This window comes from Helianthus annuus, chromosome 12 (assembly GCF_002127325.2).
Source record: "Helianthus annuus cultivar XRQ/B chromosome 12, HanXRQr2.0-SUNRISE, whole genome shotgun sequence".
Taxonomy (NCBI): Eukaryota; Viridiplantae; Streptophyta; class Magnoliopsida; order Asterales; family Asteraceae; genus Helianthus; species Helianthus annuus.
In genome coordinates this window covers 18,329,086-18,343,932 of record NC_035444.2, presented here as the reverse complement: position 1 = coordinate 18,343,932, position 14,847 = coordinate 18,329,086, and positions in this window count along the sequence as shown.

The window sequence follows — 14,847 nt, the reverse complement described above, 5'->3', positions numbered from 1 at the left end:
AAGTAGGTTAGCGTTCAAATAGTTTGTGTTGTTTGTGAATTTGATAGATTACGTATGTAACACCCAAAAGTGCGGAAAGCAAAAAGGGATCGAGTATACTCACAGTGGTTGATTGTGGATTGAAAGGAGCACTGAGAATAGGTTAGCCTGAATAGTTCGATAACAATACAATGAGTAATGCGGAAAAAGTGAACAGTGGAAACTGGATCGGATAGACCATTCGATCGGACGGCTGTTCGATCGAGTGGGCTGTTCGATTGGGTTACAGTCCGTTCGAACATCCCGTTCGATCGGCCGGCTGGCTCGATCGGCTGGTTCCTTCAAGTGGATTGTTTCTTCCTTTGATGTGAAGGATGTGTTTGTGTATGATGGTTTGTATTACCTTTCAAGTTGGCCGATCGAACAGTCCGTTCGATCGGTTGGTCCAACCGATCGGTTAGCATTTCATTGTTTTCAAATATGTCACTCGATCGGTTGGCATGCTCGATCGGGTGACATTCCAATGCTTCGAAAAGTCTAAGTGTCTTGAAGTGTAGTATCTCATGATTCGAGTAGTAATGATTACAATCGAGTGGCGTAGTCGATCGAACAGTACCTCGTCAATACTACACTTTGTGAGTTGGTGGTCTAAGTGCTAGTCGATCGGTTAGCCTAATCGATCGGCTGGCGTAGTCGTTCGACTAGCTGTTCGATCGAATAGCCTAGTCGTTCGGCCAGCTGTTCGACTTGGTTAACCTATCGGTTAACACTTGGTTATTCCCGTTTATTGTTGATGTTTTAGAGATATTTTGACTACGAGTCGAACCACAAAGCTGAAATCCCTACTTAGTCTACTGACTCGAGCAGGAATCACCCAACTCGGTCAGAGACGGTTTGGAACCTAAGTTTAACGTTTAACCCGAAATCGGTATATCTCTCGGTAGAACCCGAATCTTGAACCATGTGTTTGTTTAGATTGATTTATAAATCGGTTCAAGTCTCGTTTTCACCGGTTTGAGTGTAAAAGAGTTGAAAGATAGATGAAAACCCATCTTCCAATCCTTTCCCACCGTGAAATGTTAAGATCTTTGGAAGATTTTAAGTTATTTATGTGGAAATCGGTTAGATCTAAGCTATTCATGGTGGAATGATGTCAAAACTTAGTGTTCTTGAAGAACACATGATGACATCACCCAAGAACACCTAGATCTTGGTGATTTCATAGATGAAATCCAAGTTTTGAAAGATAGAAAGATGTAGAATCGATTAATGAACAAAAACGTACAAGGATTAGAGTGAAATACTTACCGGTTCGAGAGAAATCTGAGATTTAGTGAGAATAGAAGGCTGGTCGGTCAGAGCTTTTCCAAAAGTGGAAAGCTTGACAAGGACAGCCCTATTTATAGGCTTCCAAAAGAGGAAAGGGGCAGCTGATCGAACAGCATCCCTGATCGAGTGGGCTGCTCGATCGAACAGCCTGTTCGATCGGCTAGCCTGTTCGATCAGGTTGCCCTGTTCGATCGGCTTATCCTGTTTTGAGTATTTCGCGACGATTTTTGATATTTCGACTTCGATGAACGATGATTTGAGAATGATAGAATTTCTAATCAACTTACTTTTAGTCTCAACTACTATATCTAACATACGAGCATCCTTACAACCATTTCGAGTTCGATTTCCATTGAGTTTGATTCACCCTTGAGTCTTGATTGATTTTGATTGATTCACCACACACTTTAACATAAAGTAAGCATGCACAAGTAACACGTAAGGCACACACACACGTATAAAAGCATTAAAATTATCCACACTTGAGTTCGATGATTGATTTGATTAGCTTGATTATTGATTGACTAGCTTTATTGCATTGTTACTTCCTATCATTCACAGTCGGTCGTTGATTCACAGTTCGATTATCGGCCGATTAGTTTGATTATACAACACTTACTCCAAATAATATGAAAATCAAAATGAAACTAAAATGAAATTAATCTTTATTGATCTTTAATTCCAATAACAGTCAACTCTTGACTTTGACTTTGACTTTTGGAAAAACACGGGGTGTTACAGATTCAATGTACATATTTGATGCTGCGATCGCGGATTGTGGAAATTAGTGGGGTAGTCATGATACTGGTGTAGAATGTTTATCATTCAGGGTATCTGACTATTTATGGTCCAAAACGTAAAATCCGCAAAGGCGAAAAACTGACAATTATGGCGAATATTGTGATATTCTAGTTTGGTCAAGTTTTTCGGACAAGAGAATTGAAAACTGAATTCAGTTTGAGGGGGAATTCAGTTTGACGGGGAATTCAGTGATAGAGACGTCAGAATTTGCAAAAATGAGGGGGGGGGGAATTTCACTGTCGTATGATTGAAATTCCGGCATTTTTGAATCTGATTGTCAGGGGAATGTGAATCTGATCGTGAGTGAAGACTTCCGAGATCAAGATGATCCAAGGTGTTGATATCTGATCAAGCATCGGAGATCTGAGAGTGATCGTGGATGATAGCTTCTTAGATCTAGATTATCCGAGGAGATGAATCTGATTGTGGACGAATGCGTCGGAGACTGGATTACATTACCAGATGATTTGCTTTTCCGATAAAGATTTGCTGATTGTGGAGAATACCATTTACACGGATCTGTCATTCTTATGGTGCGTTAACGTTGATCACGGTAAACGGGATATCAGATCTTCAGGGGGATTCATGGATTTAAAGTTAACCAGTGGGGTATTTGAAGTTTCTATCAATTGCCGGTTGAGTTTTTGTACATTCTTAGATCGAGCAGGCGGAATGCGAGATCGTGGTGCTTACCTGTGATATCAAAAACTGAGCTCGGATACGGTTAAAATTGAAATAGAGGATGCTGGATTGATTAGTTTCAAGTTGGTGATTGTTTGTGAAGGTTGTAGTTTAGCAAATCATAGGAGAGTCGTAAACTGTGCAAAAGATCTGAAGATTCATTCCAGGGGGAATTCGTGCTTTACTTGGGCAAAAGCAAACCCGAGTCATCAATCGAGGGGGAATTTGGATAGTCAGATTTCAAGATACCTGATTGAAGTTGCAGAAAAGTTAAAGATTACAGAATATTCAAACACGGCTCAAGGTTCTCAAAGTTGGAAAGACGATTCGACAGTGACATCCGGGGGGGGGGATTTGTTGGTGCATATTTCGTATGTCTGCCACTGTGTGAATAGTTAGATAGAGCGTGTGTTGAATATTGTATAGAATAGAGAAAGTTGGACAGGTTTAGATATTGTAAAGGTCCATCCATACGGACACATAGTGTTAGTTGTCTATAAATAGGGGGTTGGGGCTCCCATTTGGACAAGCTTTTGGTTCCCAGAGGGGACATGCTGTCTAACTGGTCTCGTGGTGCTGTAAACGTTGAATAATCAATAGAGACCATATTGAAATTGACTGCTCGGTGTCGTATTTCTGTTTCTACTCCTTTCTTAGTCGTAATAAACGCACCGAACACGTCGGATGTGGACCGAAGCTCCGTCAAACTCGTCGGATCCTCGAGTTAGCAGTGATGACGAGAGCCTGGAAGACTTTATCACACGCTACAACAAGGAGGTGTTAGAGTTTGGGGATGTCCATGAACACATGATTCGAGCGCATTTCGAGTATGCAATACGCTGTGACGACATAATCAAGGTTCTGTCCGGGACAGAAGGCTTACCCAAGAGCTGGGAGAAACTAATGGCTGCTGCGAAGGTCTATGTATAAACTGAGCGCAACTTAAGCTCTAACAAGCCACCACCACCACACAATCGTCCACAAGACATGAGTAGTAGTGGTGGAAAGAAATTCAAGAAGAATTGGCGCGACTCAACTTCTGGAACATACTCGTCTGAAGACGCTCGGGCGACCATAAACAAGCTCGCAGCGCAGAGAGAAAAAGGCAAGAGAATAGAGAGCGGCAGTGGACCCCCCTAACGAAAACTCCGGCGGAGGTGCTCAGCACAGAAGACTATCAGTTTAAAACCCGTCCGCCAATGAAGAATAAGAGGGGCCAAGACCTAAATCAGTATTATGACTACCACAAGGACAACGGTCACACTACAAACAATTGTATATCCCTCCGCACCGAGATCGAGAAGGCGCTCAAAAGTGGTGACCTCACTCACTTACTCCAGAACGTGCGAAAGGATATAAAACAAATTACTCGCGACGATGAAGGCCCGAGTAAGAAAGCTAAAAACTAAGCGGCACAAGGAGCAGATAAGCATACAATAGCTTCTTCTCATGATTGGTTAGGTTCATCAACTTACCAATCCATGGCGTAGAACTATTAGTATGAGTAAGTTAAGTCCCAATTTAATTATCCTAAAGTAGACAACTTTGTACCACGGCCTCTGAGCCTTATCATTAATCAAAGGAAAGTTCTATTATTTCTACGTTTATTACAAAGTGCATGCAATTCCTTTTGGTAAGCACAAAAACATTATTGTAACCTTAACACAAGCCTCATGAACGGTCAATGATCACACGCATCGCGCAAGGCCAAGCCTTACGTTAAAACATGAGCTTTATACCACATTTATTCGCCTTACCTAACCAAAGAAATTGTACTCATGAAAAATATTGTAATTCAAACACGTTTCATAACAGTTACTGGCGCATCCTACGCCTTAACAAGAAACTATGAACAATACGCGGCAGTGTATAAAATCAAGTTACTTGCGCCACAGCGCATTAACAGACAGGGATTTACTTTCCAAACCTACAGTTAACTATCTATTGTTCATACAACCACAAGAATAAAGAAAACCTAAGCTAGGTCTTCATTCTCATCTTCTTCTTTGTCCGGAAAAACCTCTCTCAGCTGTGTCACGTAGTCTTCAGACTGTAGCGCGACAGTAATAAGATCCATGACTGGGAGCTGTAAAGTATTAAATTGAGTCTTCGCAGCGGCAAGAGCAGCTCCAGTATCAACACCTTGAGTAGCAGACCTACTAGTATCCCACTCAACCTTTAAAGCGTTAACCACATGATGGGAATACTCTGCATACCCTTGGGCATATCCATTATTCCGCGCAGCAACCAGTAGGTGCGCAACCGTTTTATCTAGTTCTTCAGAATTAAGAACTGAGTCGGTAACCTATACAAAAGTAAAAAAAATATAAGAAGACGCGCAAATAACTCCAAATGTTATAAAAGACAGATGAACTTACGCTTGCGATTCCATGCTCTTTCAACTACAACATGTCCCTTTTTAATGGTTCAAGCTCACTCTCCGCTGTTGCTCGTGCAGTCTCAGAGTTTTCCAACTTTTCTTCAGTTTCGGCAAGACGGCGGGAAGTCTCAGCCTTCTCAGTCCGTTCATGCTCTAAATCTTTTTTAGCGGACTCAACTTCCGCCTTAAGTTGTTCCTGCTCAGATAATAAAGAAGTAAGTTCTTCTATCTCCTTATCTCTAAGGGAAAGGGTAGCGCAAGTATATACCTCTCTCTGTTCACTTCTTTCCCTATGAGAGCGTGCTTCATTACGTGCTGCTTCAGCCTCAGCTTTTTCTTGCTTCAATTTCTCAATCTCCGCATCTTGTTTTTTCAACTTCTCAACTTCAGCTTTAAGATTGTTGATAACATTGCGGAGACCCATTTTCTCAGTATTATCTTCTCGCAAATCTCTCTCCAATTTTTACGCTCCTTGGAAAGAAAGGCAGCCTCAGCCTCTGCCTTTCTCTTCCATCCCGCAACCGACCATTCTTCAGTTTTTCGGTCATGATCAAACTTGGCCCGGTCAACCTCCAACGTAGCTTTCAACTGGGCTACTCGGGCCTCATCTTCAGAAATTTTTTTCTTGGACTCCTCATTGGCAGCCCATTCTTTGTGCATACTACGCCACTCGCGCACTATGCGATGCGTAGTAGACGTGCAAGTAGCAGCTTCTTCAAGATAAGAGTGATAGGGCTGCTCATGAGGATGTCCCTCTTGAAATTTAATCTCCCCAGGAGCAAAGGTTCCCTACAACCAGTCTCGGCACACACGACAGTCTGAAAAGGTATCACCTTTCTTCGAATTCCAAACTGGAGCATGAATATCAGAGGCGTTCTTCTCTGAGTAAGTTCTATAATAATAATCCCCCAGAGTTTCATCTGGACGGATAGGGGAATTTTCATTAGCATAAGCAAAAGAACTTTGGTCTTCAACAGGGATCTTCTCAACATTTACAGGCGCAGAGGCAAAACCCGCAGTAGGGAAAGTTGCCAAAGGGTCTTCTTGAGCAGATTTCCCTTTTTCCGGGCCTCGTGCCACAACTTCAGGAGACTTTGGATGCCCAACATCAACACCTGCAGCCTCCGGGCTAATAATTTTCTCCACCACAACTTCAACAGGTTTTTCAACCTCAGGATTCCCTGCCTCAGCAGCCCTCTCTGCCCCGTCTTCACCAGCAGTTTTAGTACTTTCTAACTGCTCACAAATCGGGGCGCGAGAAGGTGAAGGCGGGAGATCTTCATTAACCGCGGACGATGGCTCCGCATGTACAGGAGAACTTGGTTTTTCTACAAAAACAAAATACATATTACAAACATGCAAAGCATATAGAAAGCAAATAAAGAAAAGGCTTACCTGGAGGAGTTTCGTAATAAAGGCATCAAGATTGCCTCTTCTGGTGATCTTCTTCCTTTGAACCTTCTTGGCAGGATGCCCGTCAGCCTTAGTATCAGTCTGTTTTCTTTTTCCCGCCTTTGTCTTCAACAAAGGCTCTGGACTTGACTCCAAGTCAATAAGGTGATCAGGATTCGAAGAAGGGATGCCAGCAGTATCCCTAGGTTCCGCTTTTGCTTTCTTCACAACTACAGACGCAAGTCCTTCTAGTGAGTCAGATACCACCACATAAACACACCAGGAGTCAGAGGAATGGTGCGTACCTTTCTTCTCTCCTCTAACATTTTTGGCTTTGGATGATTGAGCTCTCTCCGCATCATTCTTTCTCGGCGCAGTAATAGCAGTTGGCGCACGTTTTTTCTTTTCAGGGCCTATGCCCATGTTAGACAACTCACCTACTGAGAGAAGCAAAAACTTGCAAAGGTTATCCAACGCGCAAAAGCAGCAAAAAATAGTATTGCAATTATAGTAAAATTACCAGCGCCAATTGCGGGTTGCACGGACAAATCTTCATCCCACGGGAGAACAAAATTCTTGACAATCTGATAATACCAAAGCTGCTCATCAGCCCTTTTTGGCACAGTGGCCATCCTCCCACCTCCTCTCTCAAAACCAACAACTTATAAAGAGACAACTCTAAAAAGGGAAAATTCAAAAAAAAAGGGAGAAGAAAAGAGATCTAGAATCTTACTGCTATCACCCTCCATGTACACCGGCTTGTCTTCTCGATTCATCCGCCAGCAAGGGCTCATAGCAGCACTAACCAGGGCCTTTTCTGGCAGAACAATCGATGGAACATCCTTTATGTCCTGGTACCAAGCCTCTAAGAAAGGAGTTTTTATAGTTTCGGTTGGTACGTCTTCTTTACCCCTGAAAACCATCTTCATCGGGATAACTCTGGCTTTAATAAAAAAGAATTTTGGCTTCCAATCGTGAAAAGATTTTGGGGGGCTTAACAAGATCTTCTTTGCCGAAGCACGTTGAATAAATGAATAAAAGCCCTATGAACAATGCATTTGATGGAATACTCGAAAGCGATCGACCGTCGGTTCAATATGCATCACCCGATAGGAAAATTCGAAGTACGAACACGAACCATCCCAATAGGGTGCATTTGGGAGATATAAAACTTGTAATAAGAAGAAACGTTAAGAAAAAACTTAGTTGCAGGCAATCGAAAATTGCCTGCAGAGAAAAAATCCCAAAAAAGAGTGATGTACCCAGCCGGAGTATCCCCCGCCGTCTGACCCTCATCAGGGTATCGAGCATCGCAACTATCAGGAAACTTGAAGTTTCGAACCATATCATCAAAGGTTTCCCTAGGCCACTTCAATGGTGGAAGACCAGAAGCCATTTCTTCCGATGAATCTTCGTGATGTTCTCCGGTTGATATAAAGGGGAAAATTACAGATTTTTTTTCAAGAAAGTAACGGGGAAGACGAAGAAGAAGGGGTTTTCAAATGGCAATACTAACAAAAATAAGCAATCAAAGGATTTATATACCCACCGCAATAAATGACCTAGATAACTGCAATAACACCTTTTTCGGAATGGACACGGTTACCTAAGCATCAGGGGCGAGTAAGAGTAACAATGACGCGAGTTCACGCGCGCGTGAAAGCCACGACCAACGACGTACAACTGACAGCGACAGCCTGTCACACGTCAACAGTCATCACTGCACCTTTTCACCTGCCAAAAAGTCAAGATTTTCAAAATCGAAATCATGAGCAAGAGTATCTTACACAAGAAGATTCTCAAATTTTCGCGCCCAAATACCCCACAACAAAAATCACCCACCTCTCATAAGTCCAGTGCTCTACTTATTTGCATAAGAGCAACCCTAGACTGGGGGGACTTGAAGGGGTAAGGTCCCAAAAACCTTGCACAGGTGCTCGAGACCATACCACAACCTCGTCAATAAACTCTCTTTAGAATAAACCTTGCGCGGCCGCGCACAGATTGTAGAAGAGAACTTAAAAAGAAAAACAATATTTAACACCCGCGCACCAAAAGGAACTAATAAGTCCTTACGCAAGCTCTCATGCAACACATAGGATAAAATCTAACAATACCTCCGAGAAAAAGTCACTCAGACTTGAACAAAAATAACCTCTGTCATAACAGAATTAGCATGAGGAAGAGTCACATAGGATTACAGTTGTAATCCTTCTAGAAGGCTTTATCGTGCATCACCATTCGGTTATAACCGAATGGCCACGTGGAATCATCTTGGGCAGTCCCCAAAATCACGATGATGGCACCAAATGGAAGGAAAATCCACACTTGCCCACTTTCCACGTAGCATCTCCCCAGCCGTCGATCAAAATTGCGATTCGTGTGTGTACACATCCGTTAGTGATTAACGATGAAAGGAATAACCCCTCACGGAAATTACTTTCCGTCATCTTTCCGATCAACAAATTTTCCCGCCCAAACTTCGGCTATAAATAAAGGATAATCCAGGTATAATTCTTTAAGTTACACTCACTTCACTTTACTATCACTTCTTCTTCTTCATCAAAACCTGTACTTATTCTCACGCCGGAGGGTGGTCACGAGGAGAACCCCCCTTCTCCCCGTGGCGAGTCTAACTGCTGTTTGTTTTGCAGTTGTTGTTCGAAGAAGGAGATCACCCACCCCTGAATCAAACGAGAAGACCTAACCCTTTTATGCAGATTTAAACCCCCTGGTTCAATTGATTCCGATCAATTAATCCAGTGTTTCTTCATTTACATAAACCGAACATCGTTAAAATGTAGTGATCCTTGCATTATGAATATATAATTGCAAATCTTCTATAAAATTTTAGTTAATTAAGCATTACAATCTTGTACGCTTCATAAGTTAAGCTATATCGTACAATAACCGGCCTATATACATATATATTATTTGGTTTTTCTTCGACCGAACCGAACATTTTGGTTTTAAAATCGTTAATTTGGTTCGCTTTTATAATTGTACAGTATCAAACTGGACCAAACTTTTAAGATGGACATCTTAACAAGGTGTGATAACTTCAAACCATAAAACAAAACCATTATTTGTACGGTTTAGTTTGGTTTATTTCAATCTTTTAAGACTCAACCTTTTTTTATATATCTAAGGGTAAATTACTTTTTGAGTCCCTGTGTTTTATGAGTTTTAACTATTTGAGTCCAAAAGCAAAAAGTTTAACGAGCTGAGTCCCCATAAGCATTTTCTTTAACAATTTGAGTCCAAATTTCTAAACTAGTTAAAATTTTGTTGTTAAGTTTTATTAAATGACCAAATTACCTCTATAAAACACATAAAACACAGAGACTGAAAAAGAAAAAGAATATATTATTATTATTATTATTGTTATTATTATTACATTAGAATGAAAAAGATTATAACATGTGTTAAAGATATCTTATAAAGTAGAACACTGAATAAATAAGTATAACATTTTATAATACTCATACATTGCTTTAAAGTTTAAAAGTTTTAGATATTTGAAGGAATAGAATAGAATAGAACATCCCCTGACCTACTTTCATGTCTGACAAAACTCCATTTACATGTACACGCCATGCATCAACAACATCAGATTGATAGTAGTTTTTTATTTTTTGTGACCTACATGCCAAGGAAAATCATTACATCCCCCCACCCTCACATGCCATCATTTTTATTTATTTATTTATAATTTATAAATTATTATTTATTTATTAAACCACAACTAGCATATATTCATATATATTCCTGAACCTACACTTTACAGAATTTAAACTCTTCATCTTTACAAACAGAGAAGGAGACATCTTATTATCACACTATATTTTTTTTGGTACACAACCTTTTGTTTAGATATTATTTTTTAGGTTAATTTTGGTCACAATATATTTAACCAAAAAACTTGCTAAGTTACATCAAAATAGAAGGTTGACAAGCAACAATTTGTGTCGTCACCCCTTTTGAATTGCAAACCTTAACATTACAAAGACAAACCCTGCCCTCCTGGGGTTGAACAATTGATGTGAATGACCCGTTGGACCATGGTCAAGAAGTGGATAGCTTCTGGCGCTAGGGAACCAAATGTATCAAAGGCAAAAGGGACAAGACATGTTGGTTCTCTGCGCAAGCTTTAGCGTGCTTATCCTCCACTTTCTTTGATTCTGCCTTTCTTGCTGCTTGTCCAAATATTATTACAAAAAAAAAAAATATACAAAAAACTTACGGCTCTTTTTTTCAACAGAAAATTTCAATATTTCCAATAAACTACCCAAATTATTATGTGTAAAATCATAATCTAACCCGTAAGAATCAAAAGAAAAAGAAAAAAAAAACCCGCTTTATGCCTCACATTTCCGGCATCCTTCGGATTTTTAAACTTTTTGTATGCGATGGTAGTAAAATATTCACATATACACTCTTGAGTTAAATTTTAGAACTGGCCAGTTCTATATGCGCATTTTTTTATGTTAAATTGATTTGTTGAATTGTATGATATAAGCAAAACCCTGATGAAAACTTTTAAAAGTTAACACCGGCAAATGATTTAGCGAACAAAAGTAATTATGATTACTAGCTTAAATGTTGACACCGGCCGGTAAATGATTTGTTTTGTGAACAAGAGTAATAAAATCAAAGGACGGCCCCGACCATGAATAGCCCCTATCCGACTTACCCTTGTGAGATCTTTGATATTTTATGAGTGGGTAAGATTTTATGTATTTTGTTACAACTGGGGTTTACTACCTTTTAATACATCATTAATTATTAATTTTTTGATGAAAACTTTTATAAAGACAAAGGCCCATCATTAATTATTTAACTTCTAATAACTTAAAGTTAGTTATAATTATACATCTATTAATTATTCGTGTGAAAGGTATTTTTGGATTGATTGAATAAGTTATGTTTTGCACTCATCATCATGCCGTCATGCTATCGTGACCTTCAAACCTATACAAATTGTTAAAATGCATTTTATGGTTATATTCTATTTAATTGCAAGTTTTACACCAATTAAAGACTCAAATATATATAAGTTAAACGATAGTTGAAATCATAATAAGTCTAAATTATAGTTGAAATCTCATATTTTCATTTCTCTTTAATTTCATGATGAAATAATAGAATATGTGTTTTAAGTTCTATTTATTATTGGATTGTATTTTACTTAAGTTAGAAAATCATAAATTTGTTGATAACCATGCATTTGTCTTTCTATTGTGCCTATTTTTTTAACAGGAAACTAACCCATTTTAATCATTTATATATCATGTACCTTATAGGATTTGAACTTTTTCTCGCTTAATCAATAAAATAAGAATATCTTACCACTACACCATTTTATATATCCTCTACCTTATAGAATTTGAACTATTTCTCACTTAATCAATAAAATAAAAACATCTTACCACTACACCATTTTCTTTTAAGAATTACATTATACTTACCTAATTAGCTATATTTTAAAATATTAATGATCTTTTGGCGTAGGAGGTGAGAAGCTTTGCTTCTCTTGAAGATCTTGGTTTTAAATCCAGACAAGAGAGGATTTTAATACTAACTTGGGGATACTAACTACTAACTCAGTTAGCGACATCTTAACCGTACGCTGTTAAAAAAACTATATTTTAAAATTATGTTTTACCTATACAAACAAATTACGAAAAATCAAATATACGTGTATGTATATGCATGGAACGAGAGAGTAGGGACAAGAAATTAAATCATATTTTCACTACACTTTTGTAAAAACTCAATATATACATATATAATATATGGAGAGAGATATATAGGACTATAGGAGATAGTGGTGGCGACCATTGGAGGAATGTAGAACTTTTCTGTAATGGGAAGACATGCACCATTCTTAACGCTATTATTAACATCATTAGGTGGGCCCCATGTACGCTTTTCTCATGTACTGATCACCCCAAAGAAATATAAATTAGAACCCATTTGTTTTACCACAAAAAAACGTCATTTAAAGATTATAATAAACTTTTAACCCTAAACAATGGGTCCACCTAACACGTAAGGATGTTAATGGGTCAAGAATAGACAAACTCAGTCTTGTATCTGATTATAAAATTATAATTGTATCTCATGATAGAAAACAATGAAAATTATATATTGAACTTCAAATCTATGTTATCTCATATGATACAAATGTATTAATACATACACATAACAGATAATAACTGTCAAACAGTTACATGGGGAGAGAAGTTAGGAGATGTATATTTATATATATCTGGTTCATAACACTCCCCCTCAGATATACATTACTTGTTTATTATACACTGTTAACAACATGCTTCATGATGATGTTAAATCGATACTTCAGGACCTATGAGATAAACTGATACTGCAGGACCAGTTATGCTGCCTCATTAAAAACCTTACTAAGAAAACCTAATCGGACAAAACTTAGTCAAGGAAAAGAGTACAACGTGTATAATGCTCCCCCTCAATTTAACTAACGTCTTTTAACCTACGATGCCTGATCTTATGTGATAACTGTTCGAAACTGCTCTAGGTAAAGATTTTGTGAACAGGTTAGCTAAATTTTCAATTGAATTGATCTGGCGAACATCAATTTCACCTTCTTTCTGCAAGTCATACGTTGAGAAGAACTTTGGTGAGATGTGCTTTGTTCGATCACCCTTGATGTAACCTTCTCTGATCTGAGCTATGCAAGCAGCATTGTCTTCATAAATAATAGTCGGCTCCTTCTTGATCTGTTCTAATCCGTAGGCTTCTTATATGCGATTAATCATTGATCTCAACCACACGCATTCTCGACCAGCATCATACAATGCTATAAGTTCGGCATGATTTGATGATGTTGCTGTAAGTGTTTGCTTAGTCGACTTCCAAGAAATTGTTGTGCCACCGTATGTGAATATATAACCTGTCTGAGATTTTGCTTTGTGAGAATCTGACAGATATCCGGCATCAGCATACCCAACAAGTTGGGACTTTTGATCCTTTTGAAAGAAAAGACCTAAGTCTTGTGTCCCACAAATATACCGGAACATATGTTTTACACCATTCCAGTGTCTACATGTTGGATTCGAACTGTATCTCGCTAGTACATGAACTGCAAATGCAATGTCAGGTCTTGTGTTATTTGCGAGATACATAAGGGCACTGGTCGCGCTTAAGTACGGTACTTCTGGACCAAGTACTTCTTCGCCTTCTTCTTGAGGGCGATAAGGATCCTTGTGTGGATCTAGCAGTCGGACAACCATAGGTACGCTAAACAGATGTGCTTTATCCATATTGAAACGTACTAACATCTTCTGGATGTAGTTTGATTGATGGACGAATGTGCCATTGAATAGATACTCAAATTGCAGTCCGATGCATAATTTTGTTATACCAAGATCTTTCATTTCAAATTCCTTCTTTAACAACTGAGCAGCTTTCTCTATCTCTTCAGGAGATCTGATGATGTTGATATCGTCAACATAGACTGCTCTTATAGTGAAATTTGAGAGTGATCATTTTATAAAGACACATGGACTGATTACAACATGCTTGTATCCTTCTTTTTTAAGATATTCAATAAGTCGATTGTACCACATACGACTAGATTGTTTGAGACCATATAAAAAGCTTTGGAGTTTTATAGCACAGATATCTCGAGGTGTTGATTTTAATGCTTCAGTCAATTTTAATTCTTTAGGGATTTTCATTTAAATGTCATTTTCAAGTGTCCCATATAAGTATGTGGTGACGATATCTATTAGTCTCATGTGAAGTCCTTCAGAGATTGTGAGGCCGATTAGGAACCTAAGGGTTATCGCATCCACTACGTGGGAATACGTTTCCTCATAATCAACTCCTGAGATTTGAGAAAACCCTTGTGCTACAAGTCGAGCCTTATATAGTACAATCTCATTCTTTTCATTTCTATTTATTGCAAACACCCATTTATAACCTACTGGTTTGACGTCTATGGGTGTTCGGATTACAAGTCCGAAAACATGTCGCTTTTCGAGCGAATTCAATTCGGCGTTTATGGCTTCTTGCCATCTTGGACAATCATTTATGTGCATGCACTCTTCTAAAGTTTTTGGTACGTAATCATTGTCATTGATTACATCCGTTGCTATAGCATATGCGAATATATCATCAACACGTGTTTTATTCCGGTGCCACATTGCACTATCTTGTACATAATTAATAGAGATCTCATTTTCGTTCGGTACCAGTGTTTCTTCTGAAACTTCATTTTCCTCTGGAATCATAGTTGTCTCTTC